General features: G+C 48.7%; 1 protein-coding gene across 1 annotated transcript in view; it reads left to right on the forward strand.

Moving 5' to 3' along the window:
* The first annotated feature begins 591 nt into the window (after positions 1-591).
* Positions 592-13,675, forward strand: part of GHR (growth hormone receptor) — a 182,440-nt gene continuing 169,356 nt past the window's right edge. The window contains exon 1 of the mRNA XM_024203131.3: positions 592-667. The gene's annotated coding sequence lies outside the window, so the exon portion shown is untranslated. The remainder of the gene's footprint in view (positions 668-13,675) is intronic.

Raw genomic sequence — 13,675 nt, forward strand, 5'->3', positions numbered from 1 at the left:
GCAGCTCTGAGCCCGCCCCGCGCACAGCCTGCCGAGGAGCCCAGGTGAGGCGCTAAGGAGCGGGGTGGTTTGCACAGCCCAGGTGCGGTAGGTCTATGGGGGATATGTACTGGCTAACCGATCTCCTAGCTGCTAACCCCGGGCACTAGAGAGCGGGGCTCCCGGACTCCGCTCTAGCCCGAAGAGCCTCGCTTTGTTGTGAAGTCCCGTGGAAACGCTCTGCAATAACCAATATTTCCCTCTAGTCGGAGCCCGCAAGCCCAGGGAAGTGACACGCACTAACTCCAGCTCCTCACGGGCTGGGCAGGGAGCAGAGCTCCCGGGAACGCACTGAGCCGCTTGGCCATCTCCCAGCCTCTTCCCCTCCCCCGGCCCAGAAGCCAGAGTGGCTCGGCCAGGCATGAGTCCCTCTTGAAGCAGCCGGGCCCACCCTCTCGCTCCCACCCCGCGCCGCCCCTCTGCAGGAGGCTGCCAGCCGAGCGGGGCGCAGGCGGCAGCAGCAGCCATGGGGCCAGGAGGAGGCGGCTGTTGAGCGTCCCGCGCCGGGACAAGATGGGGGGACGTTATTAGCGGCGCAGCTGCTGGGACAGGAGCTCCGTGCATGGTGGCGGGAGAGCGAGAGCCGCCCCTAGCGCCTTACGGCTGGGAGCTCGCTTGGAGAAGTCAGGTACGGGGCAGCTGGGCTCGCTCCCCTGCTTTGCGCGCTCAGGCGCTGGCTTTGCAGGGCTGCCTGCTCGCCCGCAGGGTTGTTGTTCCGCGGGCGGGCGAGTGTAATCCGATCCGTCCCGTGCAAGCGGGGATGTGGGCAGAGGGGTCGCTGCGGGCACGCTCGGCCCTGCTGCTGCGCTGCTATTTTTAGCGGTGAACTCCTGGAAGTTTGGACGCGCCAGCGAGCGCCGCGGGCGGGTACCGATGGGCCCCGGGCTGAGCGCTGACGCTGGCCCCAGAGCGGGCTCCCTGCGGCGGGGAGGTGCGGCGACACGCTGGTGAGTGAGTGCACCACGGGCTGCCGGCTGCTGCTGGGTCCGGGGAGCCGCTCCCCGCCCGGGCGTGCGCTGCCCTGCGGAACGCCTGGCGACGCGGTGCCCGCGCTCTCCCTCGCCCCGTTCATGCACAGGCAGCCCCCCAGGGGTGCGTTATCGGACGGCGTGTGAAACTCGGGAAAGTTTAGCCAAGTCAGCCCGGGGGGGGGGGGGGGAGAAGGAGCCGGGGTGCTGCTGTTCGCGGGGCGGGCAGCCCTGGGCCAAAGTCGGGCGGGAACGGGGCTGGCCGGGCTCAGATGGGAGGTGACGCGAGCCGTGCGTGTCCGAGCGGGAGCGCTAGCGCGGCACAGGTTTATCGGTTGTTTGGTTCGCTGTTCCTTGGCCAGGCTTGTGCCCGTGTTAACCGGGATGCCGTGGTGGCTGTAGTCAGTGTTGCGGAGCGCAGGTCCCAGGTGGGCACAATGTGCAGTGTAAGCCCCGAGGCGATGCTGGTGGGCCCCTTGCTCCGTAGGAGGGGGCTGGCCGGGAGGGGGAATCGCTTTTTGGCGTGGCTACAGAGGGATCGTGTAACTGTTGATGGAGGGGAGCACAATTTAAAGTTTCTGGGGGGGCACGTGACCACCCCACAGCATAGTCTCCGGATCTACAACAGAGGTTTTCAAAGAGGGGAACGTGCCCCAGTGGTGGGGGGCAGAGGAACGTTTGGGGCAGTGGCACCAGGCAGGGCTAGGGGAGGGGGCGTTGCCTCCACCCCCTGACTCACCTCAGTGGCCACCCAGCCTGTCTGGGTTGGGGGGTCATAACCAACAATTGTAAGCTTTAGACCCCGTCTTTGGCTTACAATTGTTGGTTGTGACCCCCCCCCCCAACCCAGACAGACTGAGTTGCCCCTGAGGTGAGTGGGGGTGAAGATGGCGCTCCCGCCCTGAGCCCTGCAAGAGCTGTCCCGAGCCGCCTGGCATTGGCCTGAGTGTTCCAAGGGGGGGCGAGCCCCACAGTTTGAAAACCCCTGATAGAAGCTGTGTTAAATGGAAGGCAGGGTGAGCCCCACTGCAGTGCCAGGGGAGCAGAGGCCCTGCTATAGGAATAGGAGAGCGGCCTCTGCCCTGGGAACAGGCCTGGGGTATTTGCCCCAAGGTGGTCTTCAAAGCAGGTGGTGGGAAGCACTGGGACTCCAGCAACAGGGAAGGAGAATAAGCCCCATGTAGCAGGCTCAGCTTACAGCCAGCCGCCCTGCTGCTTCCTCCCTCCCTGTGCTGCACGGGGACATGGTGAGTGCTGATGCCAGGGAGAGCTGCTGCCTCCTGGATGCTGGCCATATGTGGGAGAAGCGTGCCTTGCCCACTCCCATTGCCCTGGGGCTGTGGGGCAGAGTCTGCTGCAGCCCCTCCATATGGGTCCCCTCCAAACATTTAGCTGTTGCTAAATGGAAGGCAGAAATCTTGGGGGGAAGGGGCATGTGACCCTAAGTCATCCCCCACTGTTGCCTCTACCTGGCTAGACTGCCCAGCTGTGGTGGGAGTTCTGGTCAGTCTTTCCAGATTTAACCACCCCCTCCACCCCCATTCCCAACTGCCCCAAGTTTCTTTATTACACAGTTCTTCCTGTGAACGTATGTATTGCTCTTATTATCTTGTTATAACAAATCAGAACCCAGGCTATAGCCAGGTGGGATTGATACTCAGAGATTGCCAGTCTTCCTGTTTCTGTCCGCATTTGGTAAATCTCAACCTGTTCTCTATCTCCACCCTTGTGGCAGTCACATGGGGCTTGGGTAGTGAGCTACAGTAGCTGGCATAAATTCAGGCCCCAAAGATTTCGCTGAAGTGTTGCTGCTGCTTGAAGTAACAGGCATGAAATACAAAGCATTGTGACCCTCTAAAAATATTTGTGGGCAGTGATGGGAGATGATGGGAGAACTTTATTGAGAGGAAAACTGTGGCCTTGAAAAATGTAGGAGCTGTTTTACTTTGAAATCATATTCTTTAGATAAATCACTCTTTGTTTCTTTGGGATAGAGTTCCCATAAGACAGCAAGGAGTTTTCAGGGAGTGCCATGGCACCAGTATTTGCTCTTCTCATCAGATTTGGCTGTATCTTGTGTGTATCTGCAAAGCAGTGTTTGATCAGTAGTGTTTCTTTCTTATAGGCTACAATAAAACTGAGGCTAGTGTGCAATCAGTGCTCTGCTTTCCATGCAGGGCATAAAAATAAAGTGTTTGTATTTTGTATTTACTGTAAGTGCTGCATGTGAAACAAAATTGAAAGAAGCCTTTTTAAAACAAATTCCACAAATGGAAGTTTTGGAGCCAACCATATTAAGGAAAATGGAATAACTGCTAGAGTAGTTTGCGTTCACGCACAAGAAAATCCTGAGTGCCAAGATTTAACTGATTTTTGCTGGAGATTGACTCAGTACTATCTCTGCAGCGCAAACTAGCAGATGTTTATCATAGGTGGTTACTTCTTGGACAGTCATGGTAAATATCTTAACTCAGTATGTTTAATATATTCAACCACAGTTGCAGTTGGCTCCTGCCATAACTGCAAGGAGCAGCCCCATAGAGACACCCTGGATCACATTTCTGCTCTGTTATTCCAGTGTAAATAACTGAAATAACTTCATTTTGAAGCCAAGCTCTTTTACACTGGTGTAAGTGAAAGCAGAATGTGGCTAGTGCTTAACAAATCCTCTTGTCAGCCTGCCCGCAAACATTTAATAAGATCATTGAAAACATTTGTCAAATTGATGGAAGTTTAACTTGAATTTTAAAAAGGCGTTTACATACCTGTCCACTCACATCAAAGCTGAAAACACTTTTGGACATAGACCTAATGGGAATAGATTTGTGATGAGATATTGAAAAGATTTGTTTGAGACAAGGATGCTGATTTAAATGACACTATTTAAAATATGGGGGGAGGGATAAAGGGGATTGGAATTAAAATGGCTTGTTGAATCTCATTGAACTACGTGAATGTTTATTGAAAGCTCTCCAATCTAGCTTAAAAAAACCCACTATTTAAATAGGAATGTTCTATCTCTCATCTCCTCCACATTATCTCAGCCTTGCATGCCAAGAATTGCAACATGTTAGTTAATATATTATGCTGGTACATTATAATTAAAAAGGGTGTGCAAACAAGGCAGTTAGTTGTCTTTTCAGCTTTTAATGGGTTTCCCTGGAAAGCCTGCTGTAGAAAGTGCAGACAAATGTTCGTCTATTCAAGTGAGTCACAAGTGTGTTTTTTGTTTTGTTTCCATTTGAGCTGGAATTATCAATTTATCCATAGTGGTAAACTTTTAGAAGTAACTGCTAGTGATAGGCACCTTGCAAATCCTCTAATTACTATCATGCATAGTGTTTTACTCTTGTCCCATTATCTTCAGTACTGTTATAATTCTGTCTATAACACTTGAAAATCCTACTAATATTTTTGTTTTAATGATGTACAACAGCATCAGTTGGTATCACCATATGTGGAGTTTTGCTATTACAGTCTAAGGGCTGGTCCACACTACCCGCCCAATTCGGCGGGTAGAGATCGATCTTCTGGGATTGATTTATCGCATCTCATCTGGACGCGATAGATCGATCCCAAAAGCTCTCCCCCGTCGACTGCGGAACTCCTGCTCGCCGAGAGGAGGAAGCGCTGTCGACGGGGGAGCCTGCCTGCGCCGCGTGGACCCGCAGTAAGTAAATTTAGTTCAATCTAGGAAACGTCGACTTCAGCTACGCTATTCTCGTAGCTGGAGTTGCGTTTCCTAGATCGATCCCCTGCCCCAGTGTGGACCTGCCCTAAGAGTCTGATCTTACACACACTAACAAAAGTAGTGTTCATAACTGCAAGTGAACCATTGGGTCCCTTACCACTGTGGGGAGGCAAAAGAAGTTTCCACTAATAAATCTTCTTCCTCCAGGGTGGATCTGGAGCTGCCAGCAGCCTAAGCCCCCCACCCCACTGAGGTGTGGAGAACAGAAGTGTTCACATGGGGTAGATTATGCTCCCATACTCTTGTGGAGTAGCACTTTACTCTGCAGTTAGCTCCACTGATTTCAACAGGGCAGGGCAAAATCTTACCCTTAGAGTGTGGGGGAAGCAGGATGGAATAAAGGGAGAACAGAACTGTTTGTTCCACCCCTCTTCAAACAGCCAGGGGTGGGATGAGAGCCCTCCTAGCCAGTGGTCTGGAGACTTAAAACGTGTTCTCTTGTTAGCACAGATCTTGGGGATATTGGATTTGTAAGGTTTTTGCTTCCAAGTTCGTTTTATTAGGACTGTGCTTAATTTTATGTAAACATATTGTGACTGGTTCCTCCTGGGGTGCCACCTTGAACTGAGGTACCACTGAGCCCCCTGACCCACCAGTCTGGGTTTCCTCTCACATTGTACTGTTTTGACAAGCTGCAAAGCCCTCTAGCCTGTACTTTCACCAGGTAGGGGGACACCCAGATGCAGTTACATGCAGGCTCTCTGACCAGCCCCTGCATAGGAAGGCTACAGCTAGGGCAACTCCCAACTCCTCAGGCACCCTCCCCCCGAGAGTATAGACCCAAAATTATACAGTCTTGTGCTGCACAGGAAACTGTGCAGCCCAAGCTCATAAAATTTGCCCCCTCCCTCAATGTGGAGAGGAATATGCAACAGCCTTCGCCCCTGAGTTATAATTCCCACACACTTCACTCCAACTCACCAGTTTAGATAAAGCTAAAGCAAGTTTATTAACTACAAAATATGGATTTTAAGTGATTATAAGTGATAGCAAACAGAGCAAAGCCAATTACCTAGCAAATAAACAAAAAACACAAACTCAGCTTAGTTTACTAAATAGATTGGATATGAATAACAGATTTTCACCCTAAGAGATGATACAAGCAGGCTGCAGATTCTTAAGGGGCCAGCTGCACTTGCTTTACAGCTTGGAATCCCCAGGTGTTTCATTCACAGGTAGAAATCCCTTTAGCCTGGGTCCAGCACTTCCCCCAGTTCAGTCTTTGTTCCTTGGGTGTTTTCAGGAGTCTTGTGTGGGGAGTGAAGAACACCAGATGATGTCACTCCCTGCTTTATATAGCTTTTGCATATGGTGTGAACCCTTTGTTCCCAAAGCTTGGTTCCCAGACCAGTCCATGGAAAAATACTGACATCCCAAGATGGAGTCCAGAGACATGTGGTCTCATCACATGTTGTTGTAGAGTCATAGCAGCCATTACTCGGAGGCTGTCTGTAGTGTTCTCAGGAAGGCTCTGGAGGTGGGAGATAAGCTTCTCCTAAGGCCTATTGTTTTCCCTAATGACTCATTGTCCTGAATAGGCCCTTCCCCACCCACTATCTAGACCAGTGCTCTTCACTATTTTTGAAGTGGGGCCCACTTTGGCAAAAAACCTTCAATATGAGAGCCACATCAACTACTAAATTAACACATTGCTTACTGCTCCTTAACAATGTAAGGTTACAGAGCCACTCGTGTAACTAAAACAAAGTCTACTTGTACAATAAAACAATGCTCCTTTTATAAAATAACCAGGAGAATATATGGAATTAAAAAGGCACCTATGCAAGTAAACTTTTTCAGAGCAGAATAATGCAAAACTTACTTTAAAAACTGGGTGAGCGAAAGTGTGCCTGTTCCTCCTTGACTTTGTTCATGCAGTATTTGTAATCTGTCATCGCAATCCTAGTAAGGCAGTCCAAATATTCGTTGGTCAATTTGTTCCTCTGTTTTCTTTTCACCCCTCTGGCTGGGGCTGAGGGGCTCGGGGTTGGGGCAGAGGGTTGGGGGGGGGCTCTGGCTGGGGGTGAGGGCTTTGGGGTAGGGCTGGAGATGAGGAGTTTGGGGTGCAGGCAGGCTGCCCCATGGCTGGGGCCAGAGGACTCCCTCCAGCCCTCTCCCTGCTGGCAGCAGCTAGCTCTGGGGGAGAGGCCTCTCTCTTCCCCCCTGCTGGCAGGCAGCACGGAGCTCAGGTGGAAGGGGCCCCCCTCTCTCTCCCCTGCCAGCAGCAGGGAGCTCCAGGGCTAGGGGAGAGGCCTACAGCAGCTCTGCAAGCCACAACTTGCTCCCCTCCCCAATTCCCGCCCACCCCCTACCTCCCTCCTTTCCAGGTCCCTGCTGTGTGGCCCTTTAGAGCTGCTGCGCGGCTATTTATAGCCTACTGCGCAGCTTAGAGGGAACTTAGCGAGCCGCACTTAGGGTTGATGGGAGCCGCCACGGGCTCACGGGCCTTGCAATGAAGAACACTGATCTAGACTGAAAGCATCTTGTCTAGTGGGTGTTACCCACGTGTAACTACATTTGAAATACAGATATATAGTCAATATTCATAACTTCAGATACAAAAAAGATACATGCATTCAAATAGGATAATCATATTCAGCAAATCATAACTTTTCCAATGACATCTCACATGGCTTATCTTGCATAAAATACATCATAGTTATGCCATACTCGTAACAACATCACTGTGAAGAATATGGATGGGGTGCAGTGTCACACATATATACTCATTAGATGTGACCCTTACTTCTGTCAAGTTGCTCATGAGGCTGTTTATTGCTGCAGAAGTTATTAGTTGATTTATATGAATGCTTATGTCACACTTAGAATATCAATCAGAGAGTCAAGTTTCAGCATTTGGAGTGTTGCATATGTTATTTCAAATGCCAGATTTTAATGGACAGAATATATGTGAGGAATTCTCTGTACTTAGGAAGGGCTGTATTACTCTGACTATTTGTAAATGTTCCAATGCCTAAAACACTGCTAGACAGACATTGTTGCAATTTAACTTTAGGTGGAAAGCAATAAGTGAGGAATAACAAAGAATAGAATGGATGGGAAATGGGTTACCACAATACGACCCAGCTAAGTATGCACACATTCTGATGGTTCAGTAGACAATTGGGTTTCTTTTTAGTTAAAAGTTGGCTTATTTATTGGCTCTCTTTTTATTGGCATCACCAATGAGATGACTGTGTAGGAAGGATTTGAATGAGGAAAGAATAATGAATGGTCTGGCAGAGCAGAATTGGGATGGTGTCCTAAGATAAGGGGCAGTGTGGGAAGAGCGGGTCAAGGGGCATTGAATCTGCCATTGCTGGTAAAAGTGCTGGAGGCAGAAAGTATCGTATTGCATCAGCCTAGCTTTGCAGGAACAGACTAATGTTGGAGCTTGAAGGTACACTTTGTGCTCAGATTGTTTACCACAGGTTGTTTACTGTATATGAATCCTGAAATGCAGTGGCTGCATACTTACAGATTGTTTTGATGTGTGAATGTAGAACACCTCCTATTCTTGAGATTGATGTTCAGTGTAAGAGAAAAGGACTCGCCACATAAATGAGAGGCCATCCCTTCACAGAGACAGATGTTTTCCATATCTTGTTGTCCTAGTGTATGAAATGCTAAATACATTTAAGCAGGTGACCTTTTAAAAAGGAGTCACAGAAAAAACAACAACTAAAACATGTAGTTTATAGTAACTTTATTTTTGTTAAATATCTTAGAAAACAATATAAACTTCAGAAAGGCTTAACAATACTCATGAGCAGGTCTGTAGGCTTGTCATGCTGGTGAAAATGTCACAGATACCGGGAGTTCTCTGTTACTTCTGTGCTGGAAGGCTCTATGTGGGTTAACTCACTGGCCTGGTTCAGATGGGAGGCCCTGAGGGAGGGTCAGAGAGTGAGCCCACCCCACACTTACCTTGCAGTTGTAGCTTCTGTGTCCTGCAGGGCTGGGCCTGGCTCCCTGGTCCAGGTGTTACGACCTGGCACATGGAATTGTAGCACCATTCACTCAAATTTGGCCTGTCCACCCTTCATCGTGATGGAAGGTCAGCTTGGGCCAACCTGAGTGGTGGTGTGGCCCCCAGCACCAGGTTGCAACACCTGGAGGAGGACCAGAGACATCCCAGAGGACTGGACAAGGGCAAATATAGTACCTATATATAGTACCTATTGTGATAGACCCAGGCCAGGTGGGTACAGCAGAGTAGTCCTGCTGGTATCCAGGAAGTGGGCGGGCAGAGCCCTCCCACTGCTAAAGGACCTCCCCAGCCTAAAGGGAGGATCCACAGGTCCGTGATACCAAATAATTGCGGGGGACAACTAATGAGATAACAGGAATGGGGGTGAGATCACAGGGCTAAACGAAGGGAACCTGACGGGGACACCGAGCAGAGAACCCTGGACAGCGCCCACTGCTCCTCAAAGGCGTCAAGGGAGCCAGCGGACGCTGCCCAGAGGAACTCTGCCCGGATGTGTAAACAAACTGGCCCGGCCCACCAGGGTGCTTACCCTGGCGAGCCGCGTGCCAGAGGTTGCCGACCCCTGGTGTAGATAATACTACTTAATTCTGCCTCTGTTCTGGGGACTGGAATAGATAACCTATCAAGGTCCCTTCCAGTCCTACATTTCTATTATTTCCTTTTTTAAAAGAAATTTCACTTGTTCAACCTAATTGTTTTGTTTTTAATCTAGAAAAGATCTGAAGTTAGCTTTGAAAACTGCCATAGGTACAGAACTGTGTGCTTACTTGAGCCCGTATGGACTGGTTTCATAGTCCAGTGGACTGCTAGTATTTATCATCACTAATCTACAAATAGAGCCAGGCACACATGGGTCTACTGCCTGTTGGCCAGAATGTAGCAGTTCTGGTTTCTATTCCATACATGGTCTACCTCCACCTCATACAACCTGGCTAGTGCAGTTGAACAACTTGCCCAGTACTTAATGGAGTTTGGGGGCTGGATGAAAGCTAACTGACCAAAGCTTGATCCAGATAAAGCTGAGATAATATTTACAGGTTGGGGAATGGAACCAGAGGAGATATCCGTTATCGCAATTAAAGGATTGTGCCTGGTAGTTTTTACCACTATTTGGAACCTGGATATTTTGCTTAATTCCCTAGCTGCTTTTGGATGTTCATGTAGCAGCCAAGTTCCCGTGTTATGGGCTGCAGCTGGCAAAACATCTGTCCTTTCCTCTTTTGGATGCACACCTCACCACAGTGATTCATGCTTGTCTCCTCAAGATTGGCTTGCTGCAATGAGCTCTACACCTTCAGATGATTTGGAAATTTGACTTGAAGCTGGTGCTGAAGGCTTAGTAAACTGTGCTCGCTCAAGGAACATGTTATACCTGTGCTTCTTGATCTGCAGTGGCTGCCAGCTTGGTTTCGGGGTGAAGTTCAGGATATTGATTTTGGCCTGTAAAAACCTAAATTATTCAGGTCTTGAGTACCTGTGAGACCACTTGTCACCTTGCATGACGCTGCAGCAGATGTAAACTGAGATGCATGAACTAATAGAAGAGAGGGGACTGGTGGGAGTGCATACTCTGTGGGATTCTCAACTCTACAATACATTTATCTCCCTTTCCACTCATGCATGTATCTAGTAGAGCCTGGTTTGGTTACCTTCAGGACCCCCTCAAAGCTTCTCTAGCCTTTCTGGGGGAGGAGGCTGTTGGATAAGGAAAATATGAGAGGAGTGAGATGTGGTGAGTTTGATACTTTTTTCACAGCTGATTTGCCCTGTGGAGTTTACTAAATGTTCATGTAATTATTGTTCATCACCTAGTGTTGTAGGTAGATGCTTATAAATAAATGCATGTAGTTAAAAGAAAACAAACAACCCCTGTCATAACTATAAAGGGAAGGGTAACAGCTCTCTGTGTACAGAGACTCCAAATCCTTTTACCTGTAAAGGGTTAAGAAGCTCGGGTAACCTGGCTGACACCTGACCCGAAGGACCAATAAGGGGGCAAGATACTTTCAAATCTTGGGGGGGGAAAGGCTTTTGTGTGTGCTCTTTGTTTTAAGGGGTGGTTCGCTCTTGGGACTGAGAGGGACCAGACATCAATCCAGGTTCTCCCCATCTTTCTAAACAAGTCTCTCCTATTTCAAACTAGTAAGTAAAAGACAGGCAAGGCGTCTTAGATTTACTTTGTTTTCTCAACTTGTAAATGTACCTTTTTACCAGAGTGTGTATCTTTGTTTGCTGTACTTTGAACCTAAGACAGAGGGGGGTCCTCTGAGCTCTTTAAGTTTAATTACCCTGTAAAGTATTTTCCATACTGATTTTACAGAGATGATTTTTACCTTTTTCTTTAATTAAAAGCCTTCTTTTTTAAGAACCAGATTGATTTCTCCTTGTTTTAAGATCCAAGGGGGTTTGGATCTGTATTCACCAGGAGTAGGTGAAAGGAGGGTGGGAGGAAGGAGGGGGGATGGTTAATTTCTCCTTGTTTTAAGATCCAAGGGGGTTTGGATCTGTGTTCACCAGGGAATTGGTGAAAGGTTTCTCAAGGCTTCCCAGGGAGGGAATTCTTGTGATGGTGGCAGCGGACCAAAGCTAAGCTGGTAGATAAGCTTAGAAGTTTTCATGCAGGCCCCTACATTTGAACCCTAAAGTTCAAAGTGGGGATCCAGCCTTGACAACCCCTCATAGGTAATACTAATGACAGACTGTGGACAAAGGATAATTTCAGTTCTAAAGCCTACCACCAAGTTCCTTGATCTGTCAGTTATATCTGGGTTTCTCAATCTTTTTCTTTCTGAGGCCCCCCCCAACATGCTATAAAAACTCCAAGGCCCAGTGGGGGCAGGGGAGAGCCCTTGGGCATAGGTGTGGTTTTACTTTGATTTTGGGGGTGTGAAGGCTGTAAGGGCGTGAGCCAGCTCTGCACAGCGGGGTCCAGGGAAGGAGTGCCACCTCCACTCCCTGACTCACCTCAGCAGGCCAGCTGGGGGGCTGTGTGCCAGGAGAGCTCCCCCTGCAGTGGCTGCTCCCCGAGGGCTCTGCCGCCCTGGAGCTGGGTCACCCTGCCCAGGCAGCTCTTCAAAGGGGGCTGCAAGCTGAGGAGCTGCCGCAAGCCTGGGCACCAGCAGCAGAAAGGGGAAAGCCACAGCTGCCTGCTCCATGGTACCTGCACCAGGCAGAGGTGCAGCTGCCCCACACATCTGGCTCTGGCTTCTGACCTATGGCCTGGCCTGAGGGCGGGGCCTGAGGCAGACTGGGGGAGAGGTGCGGGGGGCTGGAGCTGTCCCCGGGACTTCCACTCTCTGGGTAAGGCACTGAGTTATGGTCTCTCGTGAAATGGGATCAGTTCAATAAAGTCTAGGCTAGAGGGAGAAACAACATTAAAAGTGTGAAGTGCAGACTGGCATGTGCCCAGTAATTCTGCGGAGTAAACCATTGGGAGGGGTGGGAATGCATTGGATGCATAGTGAGAATGGTAGCTTCAAAAGCAGAAGTCCATGCATCAGCTGCAACATAATGGTTAGCATTTAGATAGCATGTTCCATGTGGGATATCAAATCACATCTTCCATGTGATTTAGGTATGGTAATACATCAGCAATACTAATAGTGATCAGATTGGCATGAATTTGATTATTCATATAGGGCCTGATCCAAAGTTTCGGTTCACTTCATTGAGATTTGGATCAGGGCTATATGGTTCATCCTAAAAGTTCTCAAGCACCCTCAACTCCATCGGGACAGGATGGTGCTCCAGACCTTGCAGGATAGGTTTAGAGAAGGGTCGCTTTTCTTGATTCTGTGGCTTGGTCTACACTTACCCCCCAAGTCGAAGTAAGGTACGCAAATTCAGCTACGTGAATAACGTAGCTGAATTCGACATACCTTACTTCGAACTTACCGCAGTTCAGACGCGGTCCACACGCGGCGGTCAGGCTCCCCGTCGACTCCGCGGTACTCCTCTCGTATAGCTGGAGTACCGCAGTCGACGGGGATCACTTCCTGGTTCGATTTATCGCGTCCAGACCAGACGCGATAAATCGAACTCGGAACTTCGATCCCCAGCCGCCGAACTAGCGGCTGGGTGTAGACAAGCCCTGTGACCTTTTACTTTGCAGGTTGGTGAAGGGGATTTGAATCTTAGCTCTTTAAATACAACAAGGTAGTAATAGTGTGAACCTCAAAACCATGGCTTTTTTTCTCTGGCTTCCTGATTAAGTTGGGGGGGGGGGGGGGGGGGGCATGAGATGAGGCAAACAAGGTCTCCCATCCAGCACATTGTCTTACTTCTGTCTCTCTCCAAAACCTATTGCAGTCAATAGACTTCATCAGGCTTAGGATCAGGTACTTTTAAATTTCTAAATTCCTCAGGACAGGGATTCCCTCATTTTCCAACACCAACTACACAGCATGTATAATACAAGTGGACAAACAATGTAACTTCTGGAATAACAGGATCCTGAATTGCACCTCTGACATGTAATTTTACAAAGGTTTTACAAAGGTACGAAGGTTTTCATACGATAACAAGAACCAGATTCACATGGACTTGTTGTAGTTCCTGAAATGTTCTTGGTGAGGTAGAATTTCTGTTTTACTAGAAGTTTCTATTGCTGTGATTTCCAGATGGCACATTGATTGCACTGCTGTGTAATAGTCACTCAGTTCGGCAACCCCTAATGGGGCACTGAGAACTGAAAATAGGTATTTCTGCATCACTTATTTAGTTGTGATACAGCTTTTATTTTTATCTCTTCATATAAAATGTGTGAAGTTTTAGTGTCGGTCATTTCTATTGACTTACTGTTTTCTTTCTCTGATGCGGAAGAAGGATTCTTACTTGTTATTTACATCTCTGAGCTTATTAAAACAAATTAAATATGTTGCTACTTGAAAAATGGCAATTTGCCAAGGAGCCTTCTTTGGCAGAGAC

Source organism: Terrapene carolina, unplaced genomic scaffold, assembly GCF_002925995.2.
Source record: "Terrapene carolina triunguis isolate 2854851 unplaced genomic scaffold, T_m_triunguis-2.0 Scaffold69, whole genome shotgun sequence".
Lineage (NCBI taxonomy): Eukaryota > Metazoa > Chordata > Testudines > Emydidae > Terrapene > Terrapene triunguis.